A 16,539-nucleotide genomic window follows, 5' to 3' on the forward strand; every position below is an offset into this window, starting at 1 on the left:
AGTGTTGCTAAGGGTTTAGCAGCCATTGCACGAAGTGCTGGTAAAGATTCCTTTTATTACCGCTAAAAGTACCTGAGTTTTAGCGGCAATTATTTACAGACAATTAAAATGGCCAGTAAAACTCCCCTACGATATCCAACATGATATTTTTTTTGGCTTTTGTTATTGCCAGTAAAGACTCATTCAATTGCCGGTAAAAGGATCCATTTTTGCGGAAAAAATAATGAGCGCTAAAACTATCAATATATTGGTCTTTATTTATATACTTAAAGGCTTTTGTTATATCCAGCAAAATTCATCTGATAGCCACGAGTTCTTAACAAACTTTCTTATTGTAATTAAGCATTAAAAAAGCTCCTTTCATAACCTGTAATGCATTATGCATATTCAAGTTTAGTTATAATAAGAATAAGATTCATTCTCAAAATTTTTAATACACTTCATCAAATTCACAACAAAATCTACTAATTCACAATTTCAAAGTGTCAACCAGATAACCAAAAGGTAAACTATTTGAATTTAATAACTAGTGTGATTTGCCCTCTAATAACTGGCATTATAAAATTACTACAATATTATACAACAAATGGCGCCATTAAATTTTCTTCAACTCTTAATCATGATGAAATCTTTCACATGCCAGATACAACAACAACAACAACAACTCAGCATAATCTCACTTAGTGGGGTCTGGGGAGGGTAGTGTGTACGCAGACCTTACCTTTACCTTAGGGTAGAGAGACTGTTTCCAAATAGACCCCCGACATCCTTCCCTCCAAGAACTTCCCACCTTGCTCTTGGGAGACTCGAACTCACAACCTCTCGGTAACTTCACATGCCAGATATCTGAACAAATACTTAATCTCTGGCTTACTGCTCGAAGAATAGTTGTTTCACTTTCTATATCATATATACCTTGTTACTAGTCTCCTGCGCTATATTCCTTGCATAATGCAGTACCTTTACAAAAAACAAATCAAATCATGAAATTAGTATTTCTTTTATTGTAGTAGTAAGATATGACTAGTGTGATAATTGCACAACTACTTCAAAATCGATAATCATAAAATAGCCTTAAGCACTACTAGAGAAACTTCAAGAATTTAGCAACAAAGTATGCACTGAAGGGGAATGTCAACTGTCAAAGCATTATGTTCCTTATTCACTTATATGTTTTCCATATAGACTTTTAAGCCAACACAAAGGAGGGGAAAATAAACCCTGAGGGGTAGCCGAGATGGTAAAACCACTGAGGACAAAGTCCTCAAGGTCCCAGGTTCGAGCTTCCCCCAGGGCCACTAGAGGCATTGAAAAATGGTCGCGCGCTCAGGGCCCTGTGGAATAGTCGGGCCCGCATGCGAGCACCGGACACCACAATTAAAAAATAAAAATGGAGGGGAAAATAAAGAACCTCAAAACAAATTCCACTTAACAGCAGAAGGTCGATCTTTAAGGAACTCAACAACCTATATTGTATGACAATTAGCTCTTTTAAGTAAATTTTTCACAAAACGGCTTACTTTTGTACTTTAGAATTAAAAAAAACACATGCTCGTGCTGCCATTCCACTGCAAGTATATGAAATGGTTAAATTAAAACCGAATTTGGACCAAGCTAACGATAATATAAAATTTATGTTTTTTTAGTTGTCCAACCAATAAGATAGATGGCATTACTTGGTCTTTTGTACTTTCTTAATTTACTTATTTTCATAGAATAAAACATTTGATGTCTGTTTGGTATATAAATTTTAACCTTTACTATTTTTCTTGTTTCACCTTTTGAAATATTATCCTTCAGAAGACATTACCATATTAGATAAGTGCAGATACAAACAAGTTTTGCTTTCTTTTTTTTTTTGGGGGCTTTCATTTTTATTAGGGCAATTAAAGAGTACTTCAAACAAGTTCTACTTAAAAGTTCACATGGGAGTTAGAAGATGATACCCATTGTATAAAACTTGTTCAAGGATGATATAAAAATGACCTACATTTTCAATAACAATTATTTTTAATTTCAAGGCAAAGTAAGATAGTCATTGGAACCACAAACACTAACCGAATACATAAAAAGTTGGAAGCAGATTAAAGCCTTCAAATAACTTAATGTCAGCTTCCCCATATGTTTTCTTTGAGAATTTGATTTTATAAAGTACAAAAAATTAAATGAATGTAATGTTGATTGTATCACAACTAAACTGAGAGAACTCAGAAAACATACTTCCTATGTCCCAACTTATGTGACTTCTTTTTTTATTTAGCCCCCTTTCTATATTTGGTAATAATTCAACTTCAAATTTTCCTTTTTGCCCTTAATGAGATGATTTCTAGCCGCATAAGTTTTTATGATTTGTTTTAGATCATAAGTTTCAAAAGTCTTCCTTTATTTCATAAACTCCTTGTACAGTCAAACACTTTCGTATAAATTGGGAAGGAGAGAGTCTAATTTATGTGAGAAAAATAAAATAATAAGTTAGATTATTAGATATAGTTACGTGACTAACTAATGAATAGAGAAATATAATTAAGCAAAAACGTTAAATAAGATTGACAGAAAACTATTTTGATTTATATTAATTAGAGGAAGAAATGAGTTATTAAAAATTAATATGACAATAAAGAAATAAGTTTATCAATCATAAGAAATAATATATGAATAATATACTATGTATAAAGAAATAGAGTAGTAATTTTGAGGCACTAAAATTCTTGAGGCCTAAAGCAAGTGCTTTACTTGCTTTAGGGTTTGACCGCCCCTGATGACCTCCTACCTTTTCAATAGAAATTATTTTTAATTTCAAGGCAAAGTAAGATGTTATTGGAACCACAAACACTGACCGAATACATAAAATGTTGGAAGCAGAGTAAAGCCCTCAAATACCTTAATGACAGCTTCCCCATATATTTCCTTTTTACCACTTGTATGAGGTTCAGAGTTGTTCGTGGCTCCAATTTTGAGTTTCTTACAGACGAAGTATGTCCACTCCCTTTCTGCTTCTCGCTTTGGTACTTGATATTTGTTGAGTCAGACTACGATAAGCAATAACAACTTTAGCACGTTTGATCTTTCTCCTTTTCTGCTTCCCGCTTTGGTACTTGATATTTGTTGAGTCAGACTACGATAAGCAATAACAACTTTAGCACGTTTGATCTTTCTCACCTCGGGTACAGGACCATTCTCGTAATCTTCATAACTAGAATAAGAAGATACATTCTCATATATTTCGTTCATACACCAATAAAGCCGAGCAAATTAATCCCAGAAGCTAGAAGATAAAGTGACAATATCCAATAAAGAATAACTCTGAAAAATACACATGTACGAATATATGATCGTGGGAGAAATAGATATTTGAAATTAATTACCCAAAATATTATTCACATCTCTAGGAGAATGTCGGACAAACTCAATTATGCAAACACTACTAATCGAACTCAAGAATGACGGAGATGAATAATAGAATAAAAAAGAAGGCACTATTAAATTGTAAATGAAAGTAGATAAAGAAAAGAAGAGAGAAACATTCACCAACATATTACATCGGCTCTACAATCATATTAAGAATTTAAAATTTAAAATTAATTTGGAACATGTGGGAATTGGTTAACATTGATATTCTAACATACTAGCAACATGACTGAAAACAAGGATTTAATAGCTATTTTAACGGACTATCAACATGACTAAAAATAAGAATATCACAACGACCATGAAAATTGCAGAGATAGCAAGTTGCAGAATGGGAATAAGAAACATACATTCAAATATGAAAAAAGAAAAGGAATCTTACTTTGAAATGGCATTCATGGTGTTTATGTAGCTCGTTCATGGACGCTATTTTCCTCGAGAACCTAGTATATATCAGTACATTAAGAAACAAGTGTGAGCGACTCAGATGGTCCCCATGGAGGACAAGATGCGGGAAGTAAGACTCAGATGGTTCGGACACATTCAGAGGAGGAGCACTGATGCACCGGTGAGGAGGTGTGAGCGACTGGCTGTAGTGGGCATGCGGAGAGGTAGAGGGCGACCTAAAAAGTATTGGGGAGAGGTGATCAGACAGGATATGTCGCGACTTAGGATTACTGAGGACATGACCCTTGACAGGGAATTATGGAGGTCGAACATTAAGGTTGTAAGTTAGGGGAAAGTTGTGAATATTTCTACAGCACAATAGAGTGAGACTAGCTAGTTAGGAGTTAGACTAAGAATGTCATTGGTCGTCTATTGATGCAGGGCTTTACCTGCTAGTTTTACTATACCAGCCATTTATTTCGTATTTCGTATTCTGTATTTCATATCTCTTATATTGTTGTTATTGTATTATGCATTTTTATGGTACTAATATATCGACTCCTGTTGCTTTTTTTTTTTTAGCCGAGGGTCTCCTGGAAATAGCCTCTCTACCCTTCGGGGTAGGGGTAATATCTGCGTACATATTACCCTCCCCATACCCCATTTGTGGGATTATACTGGGTTGTTGTTGTTGTGTAATAAACAAGTAGAACAAATAAGTGTCTTAAGTATATTATAATGTAAAAACCAACCTCCAACGTGGGGTTAAGAAAATCTCCACCGAACTCTGTGCCGTTATCAAGTTAGATGTTACAAACTAATTTTTCTCCACCGAAACATCATCTTAATTATGTAGGCTTAAAAATCTTGAAGAGAAGAAGAAGACTAATTTACAATAAAACTAATCTCATTCAAGATGAACTAAGTAACGCTCAGCAGCAGAAACTAATCCACCAATTGCAGCAGCGGTATTATGGATAGAAAATAAATCTTTTAACTTTCCAAGTTCCATGAAAACCTTGTAAAATAAGACTAGTATTTAGCTTTTGCACTGCACTACAAATAGCTTCCCTAGTATCTTGTTATTGGGAATAAACCCCCTACCAAAATAATATTCACGGTAATAAAAGCGGAATAATAATGTAGCACTGAGATACGGTAATTAACAAGAATAAAAGAGTAACAATGACACCAAGATTTTTACGTGAAAAACCCTTCTGAATAAGGGAAAAACCACGACCCCGAGAGGAGCAACTGATATCACTATAGTAAGGAATTTACACTTTGTAGGCCCGAGTAAAAATACTACAAAGACCACTACAATACTCAAAAGAAATAACCCTCTTTTGATATTTCACCTCACTACAATATCGCTCACACTCTCTATTTTCTTCACAGACTATTTTCTTATACCCTGTTTGTGAAACCTCACTCTTTCTTTCTAGGTCTCAGATATATTTTCCTCTGAGATTGTGATGAAAGAATGAGAGCCGAAGCTCTCATTTTATAGGCAAAATATGCCTACCAACCTTGACCTTTCAACTTCTACAGCCTGTCATTTTTGACAGAAAAATGAGAAACGTGGGTTGTCTACTTCTGCCAACTTTGAGAATGAAGAAGAAAGGAAGAAAACAACTTTCTTAAAATGTGGGCTGGACCCCACACTTGTAATAGTTTCTAATCTATTTTATGGAGGGGTAATAAGAAATTAAATATAATGCTGGTATATCTATCCAAAAATCTCTTGATAAGCTGTAGGTAAAAGCATGGTGCCTTTTTAGTTTTCATCTGTTTTATCCCCTAATATGAAGAATTCATATAAAACTACCCAATAACCCCTTGTTTGAAGAGAGTAATTTTAATAGATAATTCAACAAAAGAGCAAATTGAAACATGTAGCCCGATTCATATAGCTAGAGTAGATATTACTTAAGGTTTCAACACTAGCTTTCTGATTTGCATATTAGATTTGTTTGGTACTTATCAGAATAAAATAAAATAATTTATTTGTCTTATCTACATATTTAGTTAGCAACAATCAAAGTTTTCGGACTAGTTGAAGCAACTACATATCCAAAGTTCTTTGAATCCACTAACATATTGAAGCTTTCTTTCTTACTACTTTTTTAGCTATAGTTTCTCAAAATTTGTCTTTTCTTTTAAGATCTACAGTATTCCGAGAGTAAATTTTATTCTCCAGAGACAACGAATTCAACAGCCAAAAGAACATGACTAACAATAACAACAACAACAACCCAGTATAATCTCACTTAGTGGGGTCTGGGGAGGGTAGTGTGTACGCAGACCTTACCCCTACCCTGGGATAGAGAGGCTGTTTCCAAACATGACTATGAAATAAAATAAAAATAAATTATCTCAAATTAACAATAATTCACAAAGCACGTGATACAACAACAACAACAACCCAGTATATTCCCACTTAGTGGAGTCTGGGGAGGGTAGTGTGTACGCAGGCCTTACCTCTACCCTGGGGTAGAGAGGCTGTTTCCAAATAGACCCCCGACATCCTTCCCTCCAAGAACTTCCCATCTTGCTCTTGGGGAGACTCGAACTCACAACTTCTTGGTTGGAAGTGGAGGTTGCTTACCATCAGAGCAACCCCTCTTGTCCCAAAGCACCTGATACAAAAAATTATTTGAAAAAAAAATCTCTAATAGGCATTTGCAATTTATCTAAGTAGACATTTGCAATAGGCATTTGAAAAAAATCTCTAATAGGCATTTACAATTTAATAAAGAGATTAGAAGGGCCCCTGTAAGGTTTGCGTACATATTACCCTTCCCAGACCCCACTTGTGGGATTATACTGGGTCGTTATTGTATTAGAAGGGCCTTTGAGCTCGGAGGAACAACTTCTGCCCTTGAGCCCAGTGATTCCTATCCCGTTAACGAGTGACGATGAAGAAGAAGAAGCACATTATCTATGTAGCAACAACAAAGCCTAAACTATTTTGCTATTCTTCATTAATTTATTGGAGAAATAATGGTTGTTTATCGAGTTGCAGTCAAAAGAGAAAGAATATGAAGTTGATGAAGTACCAGAGTAATTGATCCAGGAAATAGAGATGAATTTGGGTGTTAGAGTTTCTGTAGATTTTCATTTTCATTTCTTTAGGTTCTAAATGAAAAAAGAAATACAAAAATGAAGGAGAGAAATGAAAAACAATTGAGAGGGAGTGTGAAAAAAAGTCTCACTCTTGAACTTGTTAGAGTTATAGTAAAAGAAGCAAGCTTCAGTGGTATTTTTTTCTAATTGTCGGTAAAGAACGTTTATTCTCGCCAAATATTCAATTGCCGCTAATATTGACCTATAAGGAAAAAAACTAGCGATAATTAATTTATTGTCACTAAATAATTGTCGCTAAAAGCCTTTTTTGTTGTAGTGGAATTGTGTTTTGCTATGTGGTACTCGATTTAGTATTCGACTAGTCGTAAGAACGACTCCCCCCCACAATTTCTATGGCAAACCAGAACTTATCAATAATGCGTTCATCATCTCCTTTAATGAACGATTCTTTCTTTCTGCAATTCTATTGGATTATGGCGTGTAAGGGGCCGTTGTTTGATGAATAATTCCATATTCTAAACATATTTATTCAAAAGGAGATTCATATTCACCACCCCTATCACTTCTTATCATTTTGATTTTCTTGTTAAGTTGTGTTTCAACTTCATTTTTGTATTGCTTGAATGCGTCTATTGCTTCATCTTTACTATTAAGTAAGTAAACATAGCAATATCGAGTACTATCGTCAATAAAAGTTATGAAATACTTCTTTCCACCGCGAGATGGTATTGACTTCTTGTGTCACGACCCGGATTTCCCACCATCGGGAGTCGTGATGGCGCCTACTAATGGAGCTAGCCCAGCCAAGTATTAAAACATTTCTGATAACATTCGCAACAATATAAACAAAACGAGACAAGTAAATAAAAGCGGAAGTCTTAACTTATATAGAAACTGAATAGAAATGCGGAAAGTTTAACATAATCCTCTACCCAAGATTGGTGTCACAATGCTCACGAACTTCTAAGATTTACTAAATACAATCGCTTGAAAGAAAATTTTAAACTGTTTGTTTCGGTACAAAAGATAACAAACTGAATAAGCAGAGAGAGACTCCGGGCCTGCGGACGCCAGCAAGGCTACCTCGGTGTCTCTGGACTGAAGTCAGCTCCCGATCAAATCCTACTGCTGAGGTCCAAAAGCTGCTACTGGATCTATGTAAAAAAGATGCACAGAGTATAGCATCACCACAACCGACCCCATGTGCTGGTAAGTGCCTGGCCTAACCCCGGCGAAGTAGTGACTAGGCTAGACAGGACCTACCAAAAACAACCTGTGCAGATATATGCCATAAGAAGAAATAAACAGAATTTAAATAACTAGGGGGGGAAGCATGCTATGGGGAGCTAACAGTTTCAAATAGAAATCCTCAATAACAGAAAAAAGTAACAAAGCCAGAATATCAACAAGAATCAAAAATCAACAATTTGCACGGCATCACCCTTCATGCTTTTACTCTCGTTCTCACCAAAACAATACACAACATCACCCTTCGTACTTTACGCTCTTCCTCACCCAAACAACAATCACAAGGCAAACAGGGTAAGGAAATCTATAACCTCGAAGTAAATCAAATAAGAACAAGTAATGAAAGAAACAACATAACTCGGATATCAACAAAGAATCAGAAAGCAACAAATGCACGGCAGCACCCTTCGTGCTTTTACTCTCATCCTTAACAAAGCAATCATATAAATAAAATATGCACGGCATCACCCTTCGTGCTTTTACTCTCTTTCCTCACCATATAATCAATAAAATCGGCACGGAATGGTACATCGTGCGACACAGCATCACCCTTCGTGTTTTACACTCTTTCCTCACAATAGCAAATAATACACTGCATCACCCTTCGTGCTTTATCACTCTTCCTCACCCAAGCAACAATCACAAACAAGGGGCAAGGGAATAGACAAATAATGATAGAAATCCCGGTAAGGGAATACAAATAAACAGCTAACTCCCGGCAAGGGAGAACAATTAAGCAGTTAAAACCCGACAAGGGAACAATATCAATAATCTCAGCATCCCGGTAAGGGATATAATCAACAAAGCAACAAGCATCCCGGCAAGGGATCAATTCAATAATTCTTTCTCTTTCTTTCACTTTTTACCTCTTATCTCACTTTACCACCTGAGCCAATGCTCCAAAGGGGTTCAATCATTTCATATACTTTCACGCTTTACGATATACTCGAGCCAATGCTCCAAGAATGTACAAATCATAATTCTTCCTCAAACTCTTCACATTATATGAAATTTATCAATTTAACAAGGAAGAGGTATCACAAAATCCGAATAAACACAAATAAGACTCACGGTCATGCTAGACTCCGGTGTATAGATACTCGTCACCATGCCTATACACCGTACTCAACAATTAGCAAATAGCAAACAACACTCTAATCCTATTCCCTCAAGCCAAAGTTAGAACAAACACTTACCTCGGTCCAAAGAATAGCAATCAATCCTCAAATACTGCCTTTCCTTTATAATCCGACTCCGGAACAATGATATCTAGGCATAATTAATTTAATAATATCAATGAAGACTCGATAACAAAATCCCATAGCTTAGATATGAAGTTCCTAGCATTCTTCCAAAAATACCAAAATTCGACCCCGGGCTCACACGGTCCAAACACGAGGCTCGGACCAAAACTCGATTACCCATAACCCCACGAGTTCAAATATATAATTTATTTTAAGATCCGACCCCAAATTGAGGTTGAATCACTCAAAATTTCCAAAAACCTAACTCCATCCAAAACCCCTAATTTCTACTCTAAATTACATAATTTAAGCTTAGAAACCCAATAGTTAATGATGGAAAATGAAGAAAATAAGTGGGAATTTACTAACCCAAGTGACCTTGAAGAATGGGGGCTTCAATGGTCTCTTAAGTGCTTGGGGAAGAAGAAAGCTCGTGAGTTTTTGAATGAGTCTCGTAGCTACTGTTCCTGAATTTTTAAAAATTTAACTGGGCGAAATTTGCTCTATGCAATCGCGGAAGAGGGAATACGATCGCATAGAGTAAATGGGGCTAGGATATGCGATCGCAGACAAGGCAATGCGATCGCATAGAACAAACTGAACCCCTGAAAATTTACACTATGCGATCGCGGATATAGCTATGCGATCGCATAGAACAAAGAACTGGGCAACAACAGACAACAGATTATGCAACATCTCTAAGGCTAAAACCACTCCGAAACACTTCTGAAACACTCCCAAGCCCTCGGGGCTCCTAACCAAACACACACACTAACTCAACAATATCCTACAAACTTAACCATGCGATTAAATTACCAAAATAACATCATAAGCGAGGAATCAAACCTCAAAATCATCACTTTTTCATCAAACTTCATAAACTTTCAAACTTAGAGTTTTAGGTTCGAAACACGTCAAATGACGTCCGATTTCAATCAAATTTCATAGGAAGCGCTTAAACCACATATAAGACCTGTACCGGGCGCCGAAATTAAAATACGGGCCCGATACCAATGCTTTCTAATTCATTTTCATTTCAAATTTCCAAATAAATTTCAGAAAAATAATTTCTTTTATAAATTCATTTCTCGGGCTCGGGACCTCGGATTCTGATTCCGAGCATACACCCGAGTCCCATATTTTCCTACGGACCCTCCGGGACCGTCAAATCACGGGTCCGAGTCCGTTTACCTGAAATATTGACCAAAGCCAACTTTAACCATTTTAAAGCCACATTTTTTCAAATTTCACATAATTTAACACATAAGCTTTTCTGGCTATGCGCGCGGACTGCGCATGCAAATCGAGGCAACTAAAGGTGAGGTTTTTTTTTTCAAGGCCTCGGAAGCACGAAAAAAGGGAGAAAACCGGTGATGACCCTTTGGGTCGTCACAAATATCTGTATGAATTAAGTCTAAAGGATTTCCTTTCAACTGACTTATAAGGTGTCTAGCATATTTAGATTCTACACATACTTGACATTTTGATTTGTCACATTCAAACTTAGGCAATACTTCCAATTAATCAATTTCCGGAAGGTTTTATAATTGACATGACCCAAACGTATATACCAGAATTCATTTGACTCATGTAAGTAAGACGAAGCTGAAATTTTATTATTATTTTGAACAACCATTACATTCAGCTTGGAAAGGCCCTCGGTGAGGTAACCTTTTCCTACAAACATCTCGTTCTTACTTATTACAATCTTATCGGATATAAATACACATTTAAAGCCATTCTTAACAAGAAGTCCAGTAGAGACTAAGTTCTTTCTAATCTCGGGAACATGAAGGACGTTGTTCAAAGTCACCATTTTGCAGGAAGTCATTTTGAGAAATATCTTCCCACATCCTTCAATCTTGGCCTTTGCAGTATTTACCATATAAATCGTCTCATCGGGTCCAATAGGAGCATAAGTGGCACAAGCTTCTCTAACAGCACAAACATGACGAGTGGCTCCAGAGTCAATCCACCACTCTTTAGGATTGCCCACCAAGTTGCACTCGGAAAGCATGTCACACACGTCATCAACATCATCATGCTTTTCAACAATGTTTGCTTGACCCTTCTTCTTGTCTTTATTCGGAGCACGACACTTCGTAGATTTGTGTCCGGTTTTTCCACAGTTGTAGCCATTTCCACTGAACTGCTTCTTGCTAGGATTACATTTCGGTCCAGAAGTCTTCTTCCTCTTTTTGTTCTCTTCAACAATATTTGCTCTCATTATTGTTGAGTTTCCATGACCTCTCTTTTCAGCATCTTTGTTGTCCTCTTCGATTCTCAACCGAGCAATGAGATCTTCAAGGGACATCCCTTGCATTTGTGTTTCAAGTAGTTCTTGAAGTCCTTCCACAAAAGAGGCAACTTCTCAATCATCGCTGCTACTTGGAATGCTTCATTGATGACAAGACCTTCAATGAAATTTCTGTTAGTAAAAATACTAAGATTACTACTTTCAACATCAGTATTAATTTGATTTATACCTTCAGCAAGGAGATCGTGAATAATCATTTGCAATTCTTGGACTTGGGTAATAACAGACTTGCTATCTACCATTTCGCAGTCCAAAAACTTTGCAGCAACGAACTTCTTCAACCCGGCATCTTCGGTTTTGTATTTCTTTTCAAGCGCAGTCCACAGTTCCTTTGACGTTTCCACGCCACTGTAGATGTTATACAAAGCATCCTCCAGCCTGCTTAGAATATAATTCTTGCACAAAAAATCTGAATGCTTCCAAGCCTCAATCATGAGAAAGCGTTGAGTTTCTGGAGTTTCATCGGACAACACAGGAACATCTTCCTTGATGAACATCTTAGATATATTGTCTTTACGTCTCCTTGCACCAAGGATCTATCTGAAAAGCCTCTCTGCCCCTTTGGGGTAGAGGTAAGGTCTACGTATATTCTATCCCCTAGACCCCACTTGTGAAATTTTACAGGGTTGCTCTTGTTGTTATTTATACGAGAAAAAAACGTTATCAAACTATTTTAGATTGTGAAAGCCATGAACGAAATTTGGTTATCCTCTTTTCTATTAAATTCTTTTATTCTTCATATTATCATGCTATGACATGTTAATTTCTACCAATAAATTATCATACACATTAACCAATATTTCATACAATCAAATTCGTTTAGTTTAATTGTATGAATCATTCGCATCTATCATGTGATTTATTATAACTTGATTATTTTTACACTAACTATCGCATACTTTAACTTCATTCGCTCTTTTGAGATTGAAATAGACTACATTATAAATTAGTCGTGCTGCTATGAGAAAAGAAAATCAATTACTAGATCTCCTAAAAAAATATGGAGTTAAGTCTCAAAATATACGGTAATTTACTCTTTTTTCCAATTTCCGCAGTGTCCCTCCTCAAGTATATTTTAGGGGAAAAATAAGAAATAGCCAGATTTATAATTGGTAATTGAAAAATAGTCACAGTTTCAAAAGTAATCGAAATGTAGCCATTTTTTATGTAAAGATAAAATTTAAACAAAAAGACCCTTAATAATCCGGAAAAAATCTAGCATAATGTGCTAGAGTTCGTCTAACATATTATGGTGGAATTTTCTGTATGCTTTAGTTCCAACATAATATGCTGAAAGTCCATTGTCCAGCATATTATGCTTGGATTTTCCATATTTCAGCAAAATAGTGGCTATTTTTTAATGACTTTGCAAACGCTGATTATTTTTCAATTACCAATTCGAAAATTGGCTAGTCCGTGCTATTTTTACTATTTTTTATCATATCTTTGACGCACATATGTTGTTCACTTTCTCTCTTTACATCTGATACTTTTTTAAAATTAATAGTCAAAAGCAGAAGAGAAATTACAAATTAGGTATGACAGTAAAATTCCGATTATTTGAAACAAAGCAAAAGGAAATTTGATGATAGCTAGTCCTTATCACTCCTAGCTGTAAATCAAAATCCAGACATTGGGCCAAGGAGAGTCCAGCTTTGCAATGGATAGCACGAGAACTCTAACATTGGCTTTTGTAATGAGTAAAATGACATTTATAGCCGCTCTCAAAATAATAGTCAAAAAAAATATATATTTAGTATATTTATATATTTCTATATATTATAAGAGTATACAAAATATATAAATTATATATATTTTTATGGCTACCGAAAGTGTTACAACCCATATTCACGTACGTTAGTTCATGCCGTAAGGTAGTCGATGTAAATCCATGAAGAGATTATCTTTAAGATGGTAAGAAGTTAATCCTATTGGTCTTGTATGATACAAGGGTATATAAGGGTGGTAAACAAGTATTAGAAGTTAAACGAATCAAGGATGTTGTAAACCGTATCTTCGGGTAAACCTAGAGGTGCTTAATATCCTCAAAAGTTCATGTTTTAAGGTATTTGAATCATATAATATCTGTATCAGAAGTCTTGAAGTCAAACGAGTTATGAAACAAAAGTCGACAAAAGTAGTCGCAACTTACGTTATTTTACTTAAACTTTAGGTAAAATGTTACTAAGCTTTTCTCCCAATTTACTTGAAATTATGGGGTGATCTACCAACCAAATTGAAGATCTATGAGTCTAGTTTCCAACACATCAAACCGTTTGTCGATACGATCTCGGAGTAGAGAGATATTCACGTTTTCCCTCAACCCCGTTTTTAGTCTTTCCTTTTCAGTATATTCAGAACTTAGAACCCTAAAAACACTCTCTCAAGTTTCTCTCATGATCCAAGACCAAACAAAAGGCAAACAATACAAATTAAGTGTCGGAAATCTCGTGGCGCTAGTAAGTTTTTGTGTTGTTCCAGCTCGTGTGGGAGGTTATTTTAAGTGGTTTATATTCTATAAATACTCCCTCAAGTTGTTCTTGTGGCATCATTGGAGGGATATTTCGTGGACAATTAAGGTAAACTTGGAGTTGTTCTTTCTGTTTAAAAGAAAGAAACCTCTTACTCTACATGTATTTAAGATTATCCAAGTTGCGGCTAAGTCGTTGAAGCTAGAACTTGTGAAATATATATCGAAACGCTTGGTAGTTGTGTTGTTGGTTGGTGGACTATTTTGGGAGGCTCAATATGATTATTGTTGATGTTGTTTGGGCTGTTTGGTGATTGTTTTGACTTTTGGGAAGTCATATAAATAGGGGAGGTGCTGTCCATTTCCTCGTAAAATAAGTTGTGTTTGATACATAATAGTTACGACGCCTAAATGATAACGATAATGTCATTTCTCTTATTGTAGACTAAGGAGTCGTCAAATTTGCATAGCTTGAGGTTGGGCAGTGTATATACAAGGTATGTGAGGCTATCCCTTTCCTTCTTTTGCATGACTCTGATTGTACATAATGTAATGAACGAGCTTCCAAAGATAATCTACTCTTAAAAGCTAGCAGTACTTACATTGTTTCCCTTCTTATGGAACAGTTGATGTTGATGTTGTTTCTCATATTCTTATGTTATCAATGTTGTTGGTACTTCCTGATTCTTATAAGATTCATGATGAAGAGTTAGTCCTAATAACATGTCTGGAGGATACCGACCTTACGTCACTCCGAAAGGTTTAGAGCGTGATTCCATAAGTCGAGCATGCATTATATATATGTATCTATTTTACTCTACCGAGCCGTGCAATAGTCAACCGGGTACGACACCTATTATGCAACCACTGATCAGTTCGGTTTACCGAGCTCCACGTGGCCAAGTACGATTATACCGAGCCTTATGATGGCCGGAGTACATTTTTATCGATCCTATTACGGCCGGGTACGATATGATGATGATGATGATGCCCACAGAGGCGTATGTTTTAAAAGTTTATGTATAAATATGTCTGTATCATGCATTTCATATCGGTAACCCTCAGAGGTACCCAGATGTTACAGGTTGTATATTCTCTATCCCTATTTACATTACTGTACATACTTAAGCTTTCCTACCTTGCATACTCAGTACTTTATTCGTACTAACATCCTTTTTAATTGTGAATGTTGCATGTCCTGATAGACAGGTAGACGCAGCTCCCCTACCATAGTAGGCTTTCCAGTTCAACAGTTATTGGCGAGATCCCTTCTCCGGACTTGCCGTGGTCTTGGTATGCATTATTGTTATAGATATTATGGGTATGTCGGGGCCCTGTTCCGGCAATGTTGCAGTACTTATGCTCCTTTAGAGGCTCATAGATAGGTGTCGACTCATGTATAGTTTGGTATGCCTTGTCAGCTAATTTTTGTTGTATAGTCTTTCATGGGAGTGTGGTAGCTCATAACTTATAGGTTGTTTCTTGGCAGTCTTGTCATCCCATGTTATGTATGTTCATTCCACTATTTTTCATTGTTTGTTGTTCATGACCCATTTCTACCTTTTATAATGATCTCGTCGGCCCTTAAAGATAATAAGGAAGGTTAGATAAAATGTATGTTGGTGCCCGACAATTATGGCCTGGGTGTTAGTCATGACCCTCCAGTTTGGGTCGTGACAGAAAGTAAATAAATTACCTCGCGGGCTAAAAATGATCTTTTCCCTTTTATATGACCATATGTTCCGAGTTGGGCCTATTTGATATGTACACCATTATTTAGTAGTAAAAATTACACGGAGCATCCTAATTGATCGCCCCCACTTAACCTATACCTATTTTTTAAAAGGTTTTAATTTATACTCACTTTTTAAACAACTTCAGGCATCTTTCTCCTCCTCCTTCTCCTTCTCCTTCTCCTTCTTCTCCTTCTCCTTCTCCTTCTCCTTCTCCTTCTCCTTCTCCTTCTTCTTCTTCTTCTTCTTCTTCTTCTTCGGGTGACAATAATTTTATATGGTGGTTGTAAACATATTTTGATGTAGTTTATGATGTTTTATAATGGTGAACTGTTATGATGCTTTATTTTTTATTATTGCTTAGGGTTTCTTCTTCTTTTTCTTAATTGCAAAATGGGTTCATTAGATTATTGTCATTTTGACAAATTGATGATTGGGGTTTGTTTCTAATTATATTTGGAGGTTATGTTTTAAATTTGAGCTCATTTGGAGGAGATTTAGATATTAAATCGTATATTGGATTGTTATAATTCGAAGAACAAATTTTTGTTTCTTGGACAATTTGCACTTCAGGCCTATCTGGCCTTAAGTGCATAAAAATATTTGTTGCACTTCAGACTTTTGGCCTTAAGTGCATCTGAAGTA

The 16,539-nt window shown here is 36.0% G+C and overlaps 1 long non-coding RNA gene across 1 annotated transcript; it reads right to left on the reverse strand.

Annotated features, from left to right (window-relative positions):
- Nucleotides 1-512: 512 nt before the first annotated feature.
- Nucleotides 513-5,272, reverse strand: LOC107788699 (uncharacterized). The gene is made up of 3 exons (XR_001648679.2): nt 3,791-5,272; nt 2,881-3,193; nt 513-960 (listed from the first exon to the last, which is right to left on the reverse strand). It is a non-coding gene; the product is annotated as an uncharacterized LOC107788699 (long non-coding RNA).
- Between the last annotated feature and the right edge of the window lie 11,267 nt (nt 5,273-16,539).

The sequence above is a fragment of the Nicotiana tabacum genome, chromosome 12 (genome assembly GCF_000715075.1).
Source record: "Nicotiana tabacum cultivar K326 chromosome 12, ASM71507v2, whole genome shotgun sequence".
NCBI lineage: Eukaryota > Viridiplantae > Streptophyta > Magnoliopsida > Solanales > Solanaceae > Nicotiana > Nicotiana tabacum.